General features: G+C 40.7%; 1 protein-coding gene across 1 annotated transcript in view; it reads right to left on the bottom strand.

The window, feature by feature from the left end:
• Positions 1-12858, bottom strand: part of LOC141391332 (uncharacterized) — a 37294-nt gene that overhangs the window by 21719 nt on the left and 2717 nt on the right. The window lies entirely within an intron of this gene.

The following is a 12858-nucleotide window of genomic DNA, read 5'->3' as shown; positions in this document are numbered from 1 at the left end:
AGGTACCGTTCTATGGGGGCTATATGAAGACGTGGACCTGTACCCACAAATTTCAGGTGGAAAGTTGTATACCCCCAACGAAGACTTAATACCAAATTTTAGACATTTCGGTGGGATAGGTTAGGTTAGGTTAGGTTAGGTTAAAGGACGCGCAGCTGTCGTGTTGGACAGCCACTCCACTCGGAGACCTTATGGTCCATTGTGTTCATCCTATAGTAAGGGTAGGAGAAAAGAAAAGAAATAATAGCATATCGAGTTTAGAAGTAGGAAAAAGGAATAATTAAGTAAGTTAGAGGATAGTTGAGAATGATTAAGTAAGTGCTACGGATTGAGAGATTATTTGTAAGGAGAGAGAGAGAGAGAGCGAGTAAGGAGGTTAGCCGTATTAAGATGCTGTAGTTTGTTCGTGTTGAAGCCACTTCAGACCCTTGGCGAGAAGAAGCAGTGTTGTCGGCTCGGCTTGGCAGAATGTTGTCAGAGATGATAACGTATGTTCACCCATTGTTTGAACTCTCCTGGTCCTGAGCATTGGACAACGGCATAATAAGTGCTCAATCGTCTCTGTTTCTTCTTCGTCTTCGCATAATCTGCAGTAGTCCGTGGGGTCATCTCTATCCCATTTGCAGGTCATTGATCTTATCCTGCAGTGTCCCGTGATAACTCCAATCATTAGTTTTAGATCGGGTTTTCTCATAGAGAGTAGGGAAGTGGTCTTCCTTTTGGAGAGGTTGGGCCAGATTGCCTTTGATACCTTGCAGCCAGGTTCGTTATTCCAGATCTGACCAGCCTTCTCCCTGTATGTTTGTTCTAGGAGCCGCATGAAGTGACACAGGGGTGGCCTGATTGAGTTATCGATTTCGATGTCGTTTGACTCAGATCCGCGACGTGCCAGTTAATCCGCCTTTTCATTTCCCTCGATGTCGCAATGCCCCGGGACCCAGCACAAGGTAACGATTGATCGTAGGGCCTCCAAAGCTTTCCTGCAGTGCAAGACCGCAGCAGATTTGATTGAATGGGATCTAAGTGATTTTAGGGCCGCTTGGCTATCCACATAGATAGTCACCGGTCCGGCTATATCCCCTTCCATGTTTTTAATCAATTCTGCTGCTTTCGTGACCGCAAAGATTTCGGCTTGGAAGACGCTACAATTTTCGCTTAGCTTGTACGAGATCCGTAAGTTGAGTGTATCGCTGTAGACGCCCGCTCCTGTTCCCTTTTCCATCTTGGATCCGTCGGTATAAATCTCTATACCGGGTAGAGGTAGGGAGTTGTGGATCCAGGCTTCTCTGTCAGGTATCCGAACTTCAATGTCGTCGAAGTGTAATTGTGGTGATATATAGTCACTGATTACCTCCAAACCCACCGATAGTCCAGATTGTCGTAAAATAGCAGCATGGCCGTAGTCGAAGTTACGCCATGAATTTAACTCCTTGAGTCGGAGAGCACTCTTTGCTGCCAACTCCTGTACCACGAGATTCATCGGATGAAGATCCAGTAATACATTGAGAGCAGCCTGTGGAGTGCTTTTCATGGCACCGGTAATTAGGAGAGATGCCGCTCTTTGAACGACATTAATCTTAAGGAGAAGGGATGTCTTACTCAAAGCATTCCACCATACCAATGAACCATAAGTCAGAATGGGGCGAACTATGGCCGTAAAAATCCAGTGTATGACCTGTGGTTTCAAACCCCAACTCTTACCAATAGAGTTGTTGCAAGAATAAAGGGCTATAAGTCCTCTCTTGGCACGTTCCTCGACATTCCTTTTCCACGTTAGTTGGTGGTCCAGGATAATGCCAAGGTACTTGGCCTCTAGGGAGAGCTTTAGGGCCACTCCATCCAGCGTTGGTAGGGTGAATGGTTTGACTTTTCTCTTGTTCGTAAATAGAACCAGCTCTGTCTTAGATGGGTTCACCCCAAGTCCATTGTTGTGTGCCCATCTTGATAATTTGTCCAGAGCTCCTTGCATGAGTTCCGATAGCGTTTGTGGGAACTTCCCGGTGATCATTATGACCACGTCATCAGCATAAGCTACAGTCTTTATACGTAGTTGGTCAAATTCCTTAAGTATTTCGTTAATCACCAGGAGCCACAGCAGTGGTGATAATACGCCTCCTTGTGGTGTGCCCCTGGTGACAGACTTCCGAATGGAGGTCTCACCGATATTTGAATTGATTATCCTGCCGCTAAGCATTCCATCGATCCAATTGATCAGTGTAGTGGAAACACCTAAGTTCAAGAGTGAATTGTGGATGGATTCGAGTTTGACGTTATTAAAGGCGCCTTCTATATCTAGAAACGCTGCTAACGTATAGTTTGAGCCCATCATATTCCTCTCGATTAAACCAACGACTTCATTAAGTGCAGTCTCCACCGATCTGCCTTTGATGTAGGCGTGTTGGGCAGGACTAATAACACTGTTTTCAAGTTTGGACCTTATTCCTAGGTCAAGCAATCTTTCTAACGTTTTCAATAGAAAGGAAGATAGGCTGATTGGTCTGTAGTCTTTGGGAAGCGTGTGACTTGACTTCCCCGCTTTGGGGATGTATGTCACCGTGACCTCCCTCCACAGAACCGGTGTGAACGATAGACGTAGACAGGCCCTATAAATATGATCCAGGTGTGGTATCAACACATCCAATGCATTTTGTAGCATAGCAGGGAAGATACTATCTGGACCAGGTGATTTAAAGGACTTAAAAGTGTTTATCGCCCAAGCTATCTTTGTGTGACTTATGATCTCCTCGATGACACTCACTTCCCCTGTGGCTTGGTTACACATTGGTGGATCGGCTGAGCGATCTGGTGCATCCATGCAGTTGGGAAAGTGGGTTTTGGCCAGGAGATCCAGAGTTTCTAGACCGGAGTTAGTCCATGTGCCATTATCCCGCTTGATACTGCCGATGGATTTAGGGTCCTTCGACAGTACTCTACGAAACCTGGCTACATCCTTTACTCCCTCTATAGACTCGCTAAAGCAGACCCAAGATCTGCGTTTAGCCTTCTTTATTTCGCTGTTGTACTTATTGAAAGATACCTTGTAGTTCTCCCAATCTGTGGACAACTTCGTTTTGTTGGCTTTATTGTAGAGCCTTCTGCTAATCTTCCTGAGATTAGCCAGATCTTTCGACCACCAGACCGGTTGACATCTTCTGCCTGGGTAAGTAAGTGGGCAGGCGGTCTCATAGCTGTCCACCAAAACCTCTGTCACGTGATTCACTGCACTATTAACCTCTGTGGCTGTTTGGGGGTATCGTGATACTCCCAGCTTGGAGCTTACTAGTTCATTGAATTTGTTCCAGTCGGTGGGATACTTAGGCCACAAATCCTTTAATATGGTTTTGAATATGATTTCGCATATCCTAATTTTATGCAAATATGCCAAAATATGCAAGATATGCAAACATTTCTGGGCCTAGTTCGTTTTATTTTGTGATAAAACGAGTTTCGTTCTAATCAGATTTTCTCTACGACCATCCTAACCATATATGCATTTGCATAGAATTCCGCTGACTACTAAGATTTTCACTGTTGTTATCATTTTGTAGTTATAGTAGAACAATCTAAACTTTGTGTACGAATATGTTGAGTCTATCAGTACTAGCTTGAATTATTATATGTTGCATTTATATTTTAAATATTTAAAAATTGTGTATGCGACAAACTAAAATGTTGCTTGTTAGATATACATATACAAAAGGTGGTTGTTGTGCGAAGGGAAATTTGTTTCCGACATATCGATCCTAATTTGTACCGAAATCGGAAGAAAAACATTAGCATATTCGAAGGGAAATTTACTTCCGACATTCTCTCCGAAATTGGAACGAAATCTGAACGAATTCCCCTACGAAAAACCGTATAGAAATCGGAACGAAATCTGAACGATTTTGCTTCCGAAATTGTTCCGATGTGTCGTACATCCGACATTTGGTATGCTGGGAACTTAAAGTTTAATGATTTATGTAGCCTTATTTGTGAGAGAGGCCTTACTTTTTTTGGTGTCTCAGAGACGTGGTTGAAAACCAATATTTGGTCTAGGACGGTGTCGATTCCTGGGTACACTCTTGTACGGAACGATCGACCAGTTGCCAGAGGAGGTGACGTGGAAATCTTAATTTTTAAGCGAGTCGAGCAGAAAAAAGTTTATTTCTACGAATTGACTTTATGCTATACTTCAGAGTCCTCACTCACAAAACGCGCTAATTTTTGCTTCTATGGATTTTTTTGTTTTTTCGGTCCACTCCTTCGGGTACCTCCCTCACAAAAGTTCAAAATTTTTCTGTAAAAGGTGTGAACGATAACTCTCGAAGGGAGCAATCGATTTGGTCCAAACTTTGCACATCGTATTATTCCTTCCAGATATAGTTCGGGTTCGAATATGGATTATATCGGTCCACTACTTCGGGTACCTCCCACACAAAATTCGGATCATTTTGAAATTTTTTCAGTAGGGTGTGCTTGCGGCACCCTTTGCGACGGTACATTTTTTTCTTCCACAAGTCCATACTTCCTGAGGTATTTATTATGACATGTTACGTGTAATATATTATAAACTTAGTCCATTTACAAAGATTCTCCTTTCATTTCTATCATTTGCTATATAATTCAATTGATCGATTGATAAGTTGGTTTCTGTTGTTAGTGTTCTTCTCCATGTTGTTTTCGGCCTGCCTCTATTGCGTCGTCCTTGGGGATTCCAATGGAGAGCTGAGTGGGAAATATTGGTTTCGCTTTTTCTAAGAGTGTGGCCGAGCCAGCCATAAAATTGGGAAAAAGTGATGTTTAAGAGCACCTCTCGCATCGTTTTGATTCTTTTTCCAGCAGGTAGTTCTAGCGGCCTCATTTACAACGGTACCTTTTTTCCGGAATAAGTCAATACTTCCTGAGATAATGACCCTAAAGTTCCAAAACCATGCCGTTACATACTAAAGTGGATATTGTACAAGATAACTCAAAAACTTTTTCAAAAATTTCTTCCAAACTTTGTTTAACGTAATTTAATATTTCGAGCCCTTTATGAAGAGTTTTGGTTACTTAAAATGTGTGTATGTTTATATTCGGCATAATTATTGTGTTTGGTTTGGCTTAGTTGTTTTTATACCATACTCCACATTGTACAATGTGGGAAGGGTATTATAAATTTGTTTTGCTAAAAATGCATGTAACACCGCGAAATATTTGTCGTAGACCCCCAATGTTATATACCATTTTGCATATCTCGACAAGATAAAACGATATAGCGATGTGTGTCCGCCCGTCCGTCCATGTGTCCGTCTGTCCATTATAAATTGTAATCAAACTCCAAGCCGCAATTATGGACCGATCTTCACGAAATTTGGTATGGAGGTCGGTTTCACATCAGAACATACCGTGAAATATTTAGGGGGTTAAATAGACCAAAAACAGAAATTTTATCTGAATTTGTACCTGCTTTGTAGGTCGCAATCACAGTCCGATCAGCGCAAAATTTTAAAAAAGGTGTGAGCTTATGACAGATCTGAAGCTTGTAATTTGACATGATGATCAAATAGTTTTGAGTGGTTGAAATGGACCGAAACTTTTGTGTGAAAATTGGAAAAATTTTAAATATATATGTTATATCTTTACACCTGGTAGACACATTCCGCTCACGTGAGTTATTTTTCAATAGATGCCAATTATGTTGATGTACGTGCTCAGATAACAGAGTTACAGCCTAGCAATCGATGAATCCGAGTTTCACCCATTTAGAATTCGCCAACTGTTAACATATTCTATATAGTATGATTGAAATTCTTTAAAATGAAGTGTTTTAGGAGGGATCCCATAATGTAGACCATTAAAATTCATTTTCGTGGAAGCTGTGTTGGCTTCAATATAGAAAAATGGGTAAAAATGGCGATTTTTATGTTCCCTTACGATTTACCTTACATTTCATAGACATATGCCCTAAGAAAGACTCAAAGAATACTCCATGGGCAACATGATACTAGTGTATGATTTTTCGATATATCCACTGCATCCACCTAAAATTGATGCTGACATTTTGAAGGCGGAATTTCGGGTTTTTTTAATTTTTTAATAATCCGGACACGCAACTAGATAATATTCAAAACTCATAATAGGATTATAGAACTCGTGATTTAACATCGTTTAATGTATATCTCATGAATGTGTTCCATACACCATCCTAGTAATTGGAGTCTAAAGACTTGATTTAAAAAAAAAACCTATTTTGTGCGTGTAAAATTTACAAGTTTACAAAATTTACATCCACTAAAACCGAGAATATAGATACGATACCTTGAATATAGGAAAATCAGCCAAAATATATTTTGACAAATCCGCGTACTAAACCGCGATTTTCTATAAAATTTTTTAAGTAAATGGAATCCTTTATACGCGATTATAATATTTGGGAAAATGCGTGTCATAAATTACAAAGATTCGCGAGTAATATGGGTATCTTACGCAAAATAGAATGTGGAGGCACATCCGCGGTTCTTGAAGAATGTATTTGAAATATGTGTATATTGACGTATTTTTAGTTTAAGTTCGAAGATGGTTTATATCGGTCCACTCCTTCCGGTACCTCTCCCACAAAAGTTCGAAAATGTTCGGAAAATTTGTGCGCACGATAACTCTTGAAGGGAGTAACCGACTTGGTCCATACTTTGCACATAGTGAAACTTCTACCAAACATAGATGAGGTTCCAATATGGACTCCATCGGTCCACGCCTTCGGGTACCTCCAACACAAAGTTTTGGAAAAGTTCCTTTTAGGACCTCTTTACGAATCGTTTTGATTTTTGATGTAGCCACTTGTATTCACGGCCCTCCATATGACGGTACAATCTTCATCAGGGGCAAGCCCATACTTCTTGACAAAACAGCCTGAAAGGTGCAAAAAAACCATATAACACCGTGTGTAGTTGTTGGAGCGCAGCATAACTCTCCGACGGATCTGCCGATTCGGTCCAACATTTGGCCTTCGCAATATTTTGTGCAAACTTAGTTTATGTTCGAAGATAAGCCATATCGGTCCACTCCTTCAGGTACCTCCTCCACAAAAGTTCAAAAATTTTCGGAAAAATTGTTCGTACGACAACTCTTGAAGGTAGTGACCGATTTAGTCCATACTTTACACATCCTAAGATATCTGCCAGGTATAGATCAGGTTCGAATATGGTCTATAATTGTCCACTTCTTCGGGTACCTCCCACACAAAATTTCGGATAAGTTCACTTTAATACCTGCTCACGAATTACTTTGAGTTTTGTTGAAGCAACTTCCATTCACTGACCCACTTACGATGGTACAATTTTTTTCAGGGGCAAGTAAATACTTTCTGAGAAAATAGCCCGAAAGTTGTAAAAATCCCTATGACACCGTGTGTAGTGGCTGGAGCGCACTATAGCACTCGAAGTGGTCAACGGATTCGGTCCAAAATTTGGCTCACAGTTTCAGTTCACATAGGCTGAGGGTATATCTCTGTCGGCAAAGCCTACTGATACTTTTTTACTTGTTAATATTGTGATTTTCTTGCAATCATCAAATCAGATTACAATGCTGTACGGGGGTCTTGAAGTTTTTGTGATAACTTTGGTAAAAAGTAATGTACCTAATGTACCTCGATATACTGGTCTTTTTTCATTGATCAATACTATAAAAATCACGGAAAACTATTTCTAAAATTCTTTTAATATTTGTTTATACCCTCAACATTTAGGCCAACGAGATTATCGAAATAATGATTTTAGACACCAAATATGCTGGACGAAATCCATTTCTGACAATTTGGAGTCGATTTACCAATATCCGTCCGTCTGCCTGGCTGGCTGGTGCGCAGAATAACTCTCGAAAAATCAACCTATTTGCTTGAAATTTTTCGTCTCGTAAATTTTGTCCAAACTTAGTCTAAGTTCGAAGATGGATATGGACTATCGGCCCATCCTTTGGGAAAAAATATAGTTTAACAGCTCTTCTCGAATATGAATTTGTTTCAGACATGTTCGCCTTAACTAACGGCGGTGCAATTTTTTTCGGGCAAGTCCATACTTCCTGAGACGACGCCAACTAAACTGACTAGTGCCTAAGATAACCCTCGAAAGGAGAAACCGGTTTGGTCTTAATTTTACACATCGTATTATTTCTTAGAGACTTGGATTACGTCCGAATATGGACTACCTCGGAACACTCCTTAGGGTGCCTCCCACACAAATTTTGGAAATAGTGACGTTAAGGACACGTCTCGGATTGTTTCAATTTTTTTTGTCTTTGTGGCCCTTGTTACGACGGCACAATTTTTTTTACCAAAGTCAATTGGCCCAAAATTTAGAAAAAAAAAAAACATAGAGACGTTATAATTATTGAGTTTACTTATTTTCATTCTGTCCGAGGCTGAGGGTATATCTCCATCGGTACAGCTGACCGATACTTTCTAACTAAAACGGACGGGTAAAATATGTCGCAGTCATATAAAAGAAATTCCTTGGAAAATTGTGCCCAGGTGTAGTGGAGCAGGGTATCACATAGTCGGCCCTCTCTTACTAGTTTTTTTTTTTTTTAAATATCTGTGTTTTATTTAAAATTTAAAAATTGCCTTCTAGTTTTACAATCGTCTTTGGTTGAATGAAATCGATGAAAAATTATTAAAGTTAGAAGCAAATCATTTGAAGTGACTCTGAAATAAGTGGAATTAATTATAGTTATATCCCCTAGCGTATAACTAACTACCACACCATAAAAAAATAATTTTTATAAATCATACGCTGGTGGGGATAACATTTCAGAATTTCATAAATATGTGACAATAAAATAACAAATAAAGGATGAACAATGTTCAAAAATGTTTTTGAACAGTTGCAGTTTACGCATTGGCAGATGTACTTGAAAAGTACAAGGCCGACATTACTGGCATACAGGAAATACGATGGAACGGGAAAGGCGTCACAACAACACCTAAAGGTAACGCACTGTATTACAGCTGCCATGACACAAAGCATGAGTTTGGTTGCGGATTTGTAGTTGGTCGAAGGTTAAAACATCTGGTCTCCAGCTTAAAAAGCAAAATTCTTCAACATCAGCATTATTTGCGCTCATGCTCCCACTGAAGCCAAGGACGAACAGACCAAAGATATATTTTACGAGCGCTTAGAAGAAACATATGACCGTTGCCCTGACCATGACATTAAAATTATACTAGGCGATTTTAATGCCAAATTTGGAAAGGAGAATATCTTTGGCCCAACAGTCGGGAAATTCAGTCTCCACAGTGAATAATCTGACAATGGTATGAGGCTGATAGACTTTGCAGCTGCAAGAAAGATGGTACCAGATTTAAGCGCCTCGATATTCATAAGGGCACCTGGCTGTCGCCAGATCAAAGAACAAGAAATCAAATTGATCACGTTGTGATAGATGGAAGACATGCATCAAGCGTGTTGGATGTACGATCGTTCCGAGGTGCAAACATAGACTCGCCCCACTACCTTGTTGCAGCAAAGGTACGTACCAGATTAAACGTAGCAAACAAAGTGCGAACAAACACAACACGGAAGTTGGACATCGGTAAGCTGCAATCACAACAGATAGCCACAGCATATTCCACTCAACTGGCCCAACTGCTTAATCAAAGCACTCCTCGTCCCGATAACATATCAGGACAAAGTATTGCTCACTCCATGCAAACAGCAGCACCAAAATCAGTACTTGGATACCAGAGACCTCCACCAAGCAATCCATGGTATGACCAGGAGTGTCGTGCTGCTACCGAAGAGAAAAATGGGGTTACCGAAGAGAAAAATACGTAGAGCACGAGAGAGGTATCGGGAGAAAAGGAGAGAGAAGAAACGTCTTTTCCGCAGGAAAAAGAGAGAGATGGAAAAGCGGGAGTGTGAACAAATCGAGATGTACAGGAGACAACATGAAGTCCGAAAATTCTACCAAAGAGTGAAACATCAAACTGATGGCTTTGACACTGGGACATCCCCCTGTAAAGACCAGCAAGGTAATTTGGTAGCTGATACAGATAGTGGGCTAAGGATATGGAATGAGCATTTTTCCAAACTGTTGGTATCCAATAGTAGCGAAATCGATGAAGAAAACACAGTTCCAATCCCAGAAGATGGTATTGAATGTACACCACCCGGTAGAGTTGGGCAATCTAGTTCCCGGAGCGGAACGATCTTTCTAGTTCCTTTTCCCAAAAGAAACTAGTTCCTTAAAGTAGTTCCATAGTTCCGACATCGATATAGTTCAACGAATTTTTCTCTTTCGTCGTTTTTTTCGTTCCAAATAGTTCCGAGACCGAAATAGTTCAACGAATCTTTCTCTTTCATCGATCTTTTCGTTCCAAATAGTTCCGAGACCGAAATAGTTCCACGAATCTTTCTCTTTCGTCGCTCTTTTTGTTTTTTTTTTCGTTCCAAATAGTTCCGAGACCGAAATGTTTTCATTGTTTGGTGGATGAATTGACATAAAAATAAATTGCAGCGAACAAACAGCAACAACGAAAGATCGACGTAGGCGTTAAATTGAAGGAACGAGAAAAACGAAAGGAACTATATGAACTAAAGGAACTATATAAACGCAAGAGCTGGATATAGTTCCAATAGTTTTTTGTCCGGAATAGTTCCTTGGAACTAGTTCGTTCCGCAACTATACAACTCAGCAATAAACCGGCTGAAGAATAATAAAGCAGCAGGAGACGATGGCCTACCAGCCGAGCTGTTTAAAATCGGAGACGACACGCTGATAAGGTGTATGCATCAGCTAGTTAGCTCCATCCGGCAGGAATAACGCGTACCCGACGATTGGAACCCGGGCATCCTGTGCCCCGTCCATAAGAAAGCAGATAAGACTTTATGCTCCAACTATAGGGCATAAGTCTTCTCCCTATCGCCTACAAGATAGTGCCAAGGATATTGTGCGAACGACTAAAGCCCATGGTCAACGAAATAATTGGACCATACCATTGCGGCTTTAGACCTGACAAGTCCACCATTGACCAGATATTTACCCTGCGGCAAATCCTGGAGAAGACCCAAGAGATGTCGATTATAAAGCTGCCTTCGACAGCCCGCTACGTTCAAAAGTATTCCAAGCAATGTCTGAATTTGGTATCGCCGCAAAGCTCATTCGGCTTTGTAAAATGACTCTAACTGACTCAAAATCTTCAGTTAAAATAGGAAAGAACCTCTCCGAAGAGTTTTGTACCAACAGAGGTTTCAGGCAAGGAGACAACCTTTTGTGTGATCTTTTCAACATCCTGCTAGAAAAGGTTGTACGAGAGGCAAACGTCAGTAGAAGTGGCACAATCTACACCAATAGCCAGATGTTACTTGCTTATGCTGATGATATAGACATCATGGGATGATCAGTAAAAGAAGTAACCGATACCTTTATGAAGGTCGAAGGGGAATCTGCTAAAGTGGGTCTGGCGGTGAACGGCGAGAAAACCAAGTTGATGGTGTCGACGCGTCCACTGAGATTGGACCTACTGTTGAAGTTGGTTCCTATAATTTTGAGGTAGTAAAAGACTTCGTACACCTGGGCACCGCCGTAAACACAACAAAAGACATCAGTTGTGAAATAAAACATGTAAAAAAGTATCAGTCGGCTTTACCGACAGAGATATACCCTCAGCCTGTGTATGTTGAAACAATTTTTTCCCAAAATTCGTATGTATTTAGGGGGTTTTAAAATTTTTGGGCGTTCGAACCGACAAAAATTTTGATTAGGATTAAAGATCAAAAGTTTTGCGGAGTTGACCGTTATGGAAGTGGATCTCCAGCCACAACATATGGTGCCATAGGCGGTTTTTACACTCTTCGGGCTGTTTGCTCAAGAAGTATGGACTTGCCCCTAAAAAAAACTTTTACCATCGTAATTGAGGCAACGAATGCAAGTTGCTTCAACAAAAATCAAAGTGATTCGATATTAGGTCTTAAAGTGAACTTATCCGAAATTTTGTGCAGGAGGTACCGGATGGAGTGGACAAATATAGTCCACATTTGAACCTGATCTATATCTGGTAGATATATTAGGATATGTAAAGTATAGACCAATTCGGCCACTCCCTTCAGGAGTTACCGTACGAACAATTTTTCCGAACATTTTTGAACTTTTGTGGGGGAGGTACCTGAAGGAGTGGACCGATATGGCTTATCATCAAACCTAAACTTTGTTTGGACAAAATATTACTAAGGCCATATTTTGGACCGAATCGGCAGATCCGTTCGAGAGTTATGTTGCACTCCAACCACCTCACCTGATGAAACTTGTACCGTCGTATGGAGGGCAGTGAATACAAGTTGCTGAAATGAAAATCAAAGCGATTCGAGAGATGGCCCTAAACTGAACTTTTCCAAAATTTTGTGTGGACCTATTGAGACCATATTGGAACCTCATATTACTCAGGTAGAAAGTTTACGCTATACAAAGTATGGACCAAATCGGTCACTCCCTTCAAGAGTTATCGTGAGCACAAACTTTCCGAGCATTTTCAAAATTTTGTGGGGGAGGTACCGGAAGGAATGGGCCGATGTAGCTCATTTTCAAACTTAAACTAAGTTTGGGCAAAATATTACGAAAGCCAAAATTTCAACCAAATCGGTTCATCAGTTCGAGAATTATCGTGCGCTCCAGCCAGCAGGACAGGCAGACAGACGGACGGACATGGCTAGACCGACTCCAAATTGTCTGAAACACATTTCGTCCAAACATACTTGGGGTCTAAAAGCATTATTTCGATGAGGCACATTATCATCGTATCAAAGTGTATATACCCTCCTTAGCCTAAAGGCTGAGGGTATAAAGAAGAATTGTATTGGCCAACTTTGGATTAAGTAAGCACTTCAAAAACAAAGCCACAACTCG

Source organism: Musca autumnalis, unplaced genomic scaffold (assembly GCF_047663935.1).
Source record: "Musca autumnalis isolate F117 unplaced genomic scaffold, ASM4766393v1 scaffold_1, whole genome shotgun sequence".
Lineage (NCBI taxonomy): Eukaryota > Metazoa > Arthropoda > Insecta > Diptera > Muscidae > Musca > Musca autumnalis.
This window is presented reverse-complemented; position numbering and strand designations above follow the sequence as displayed.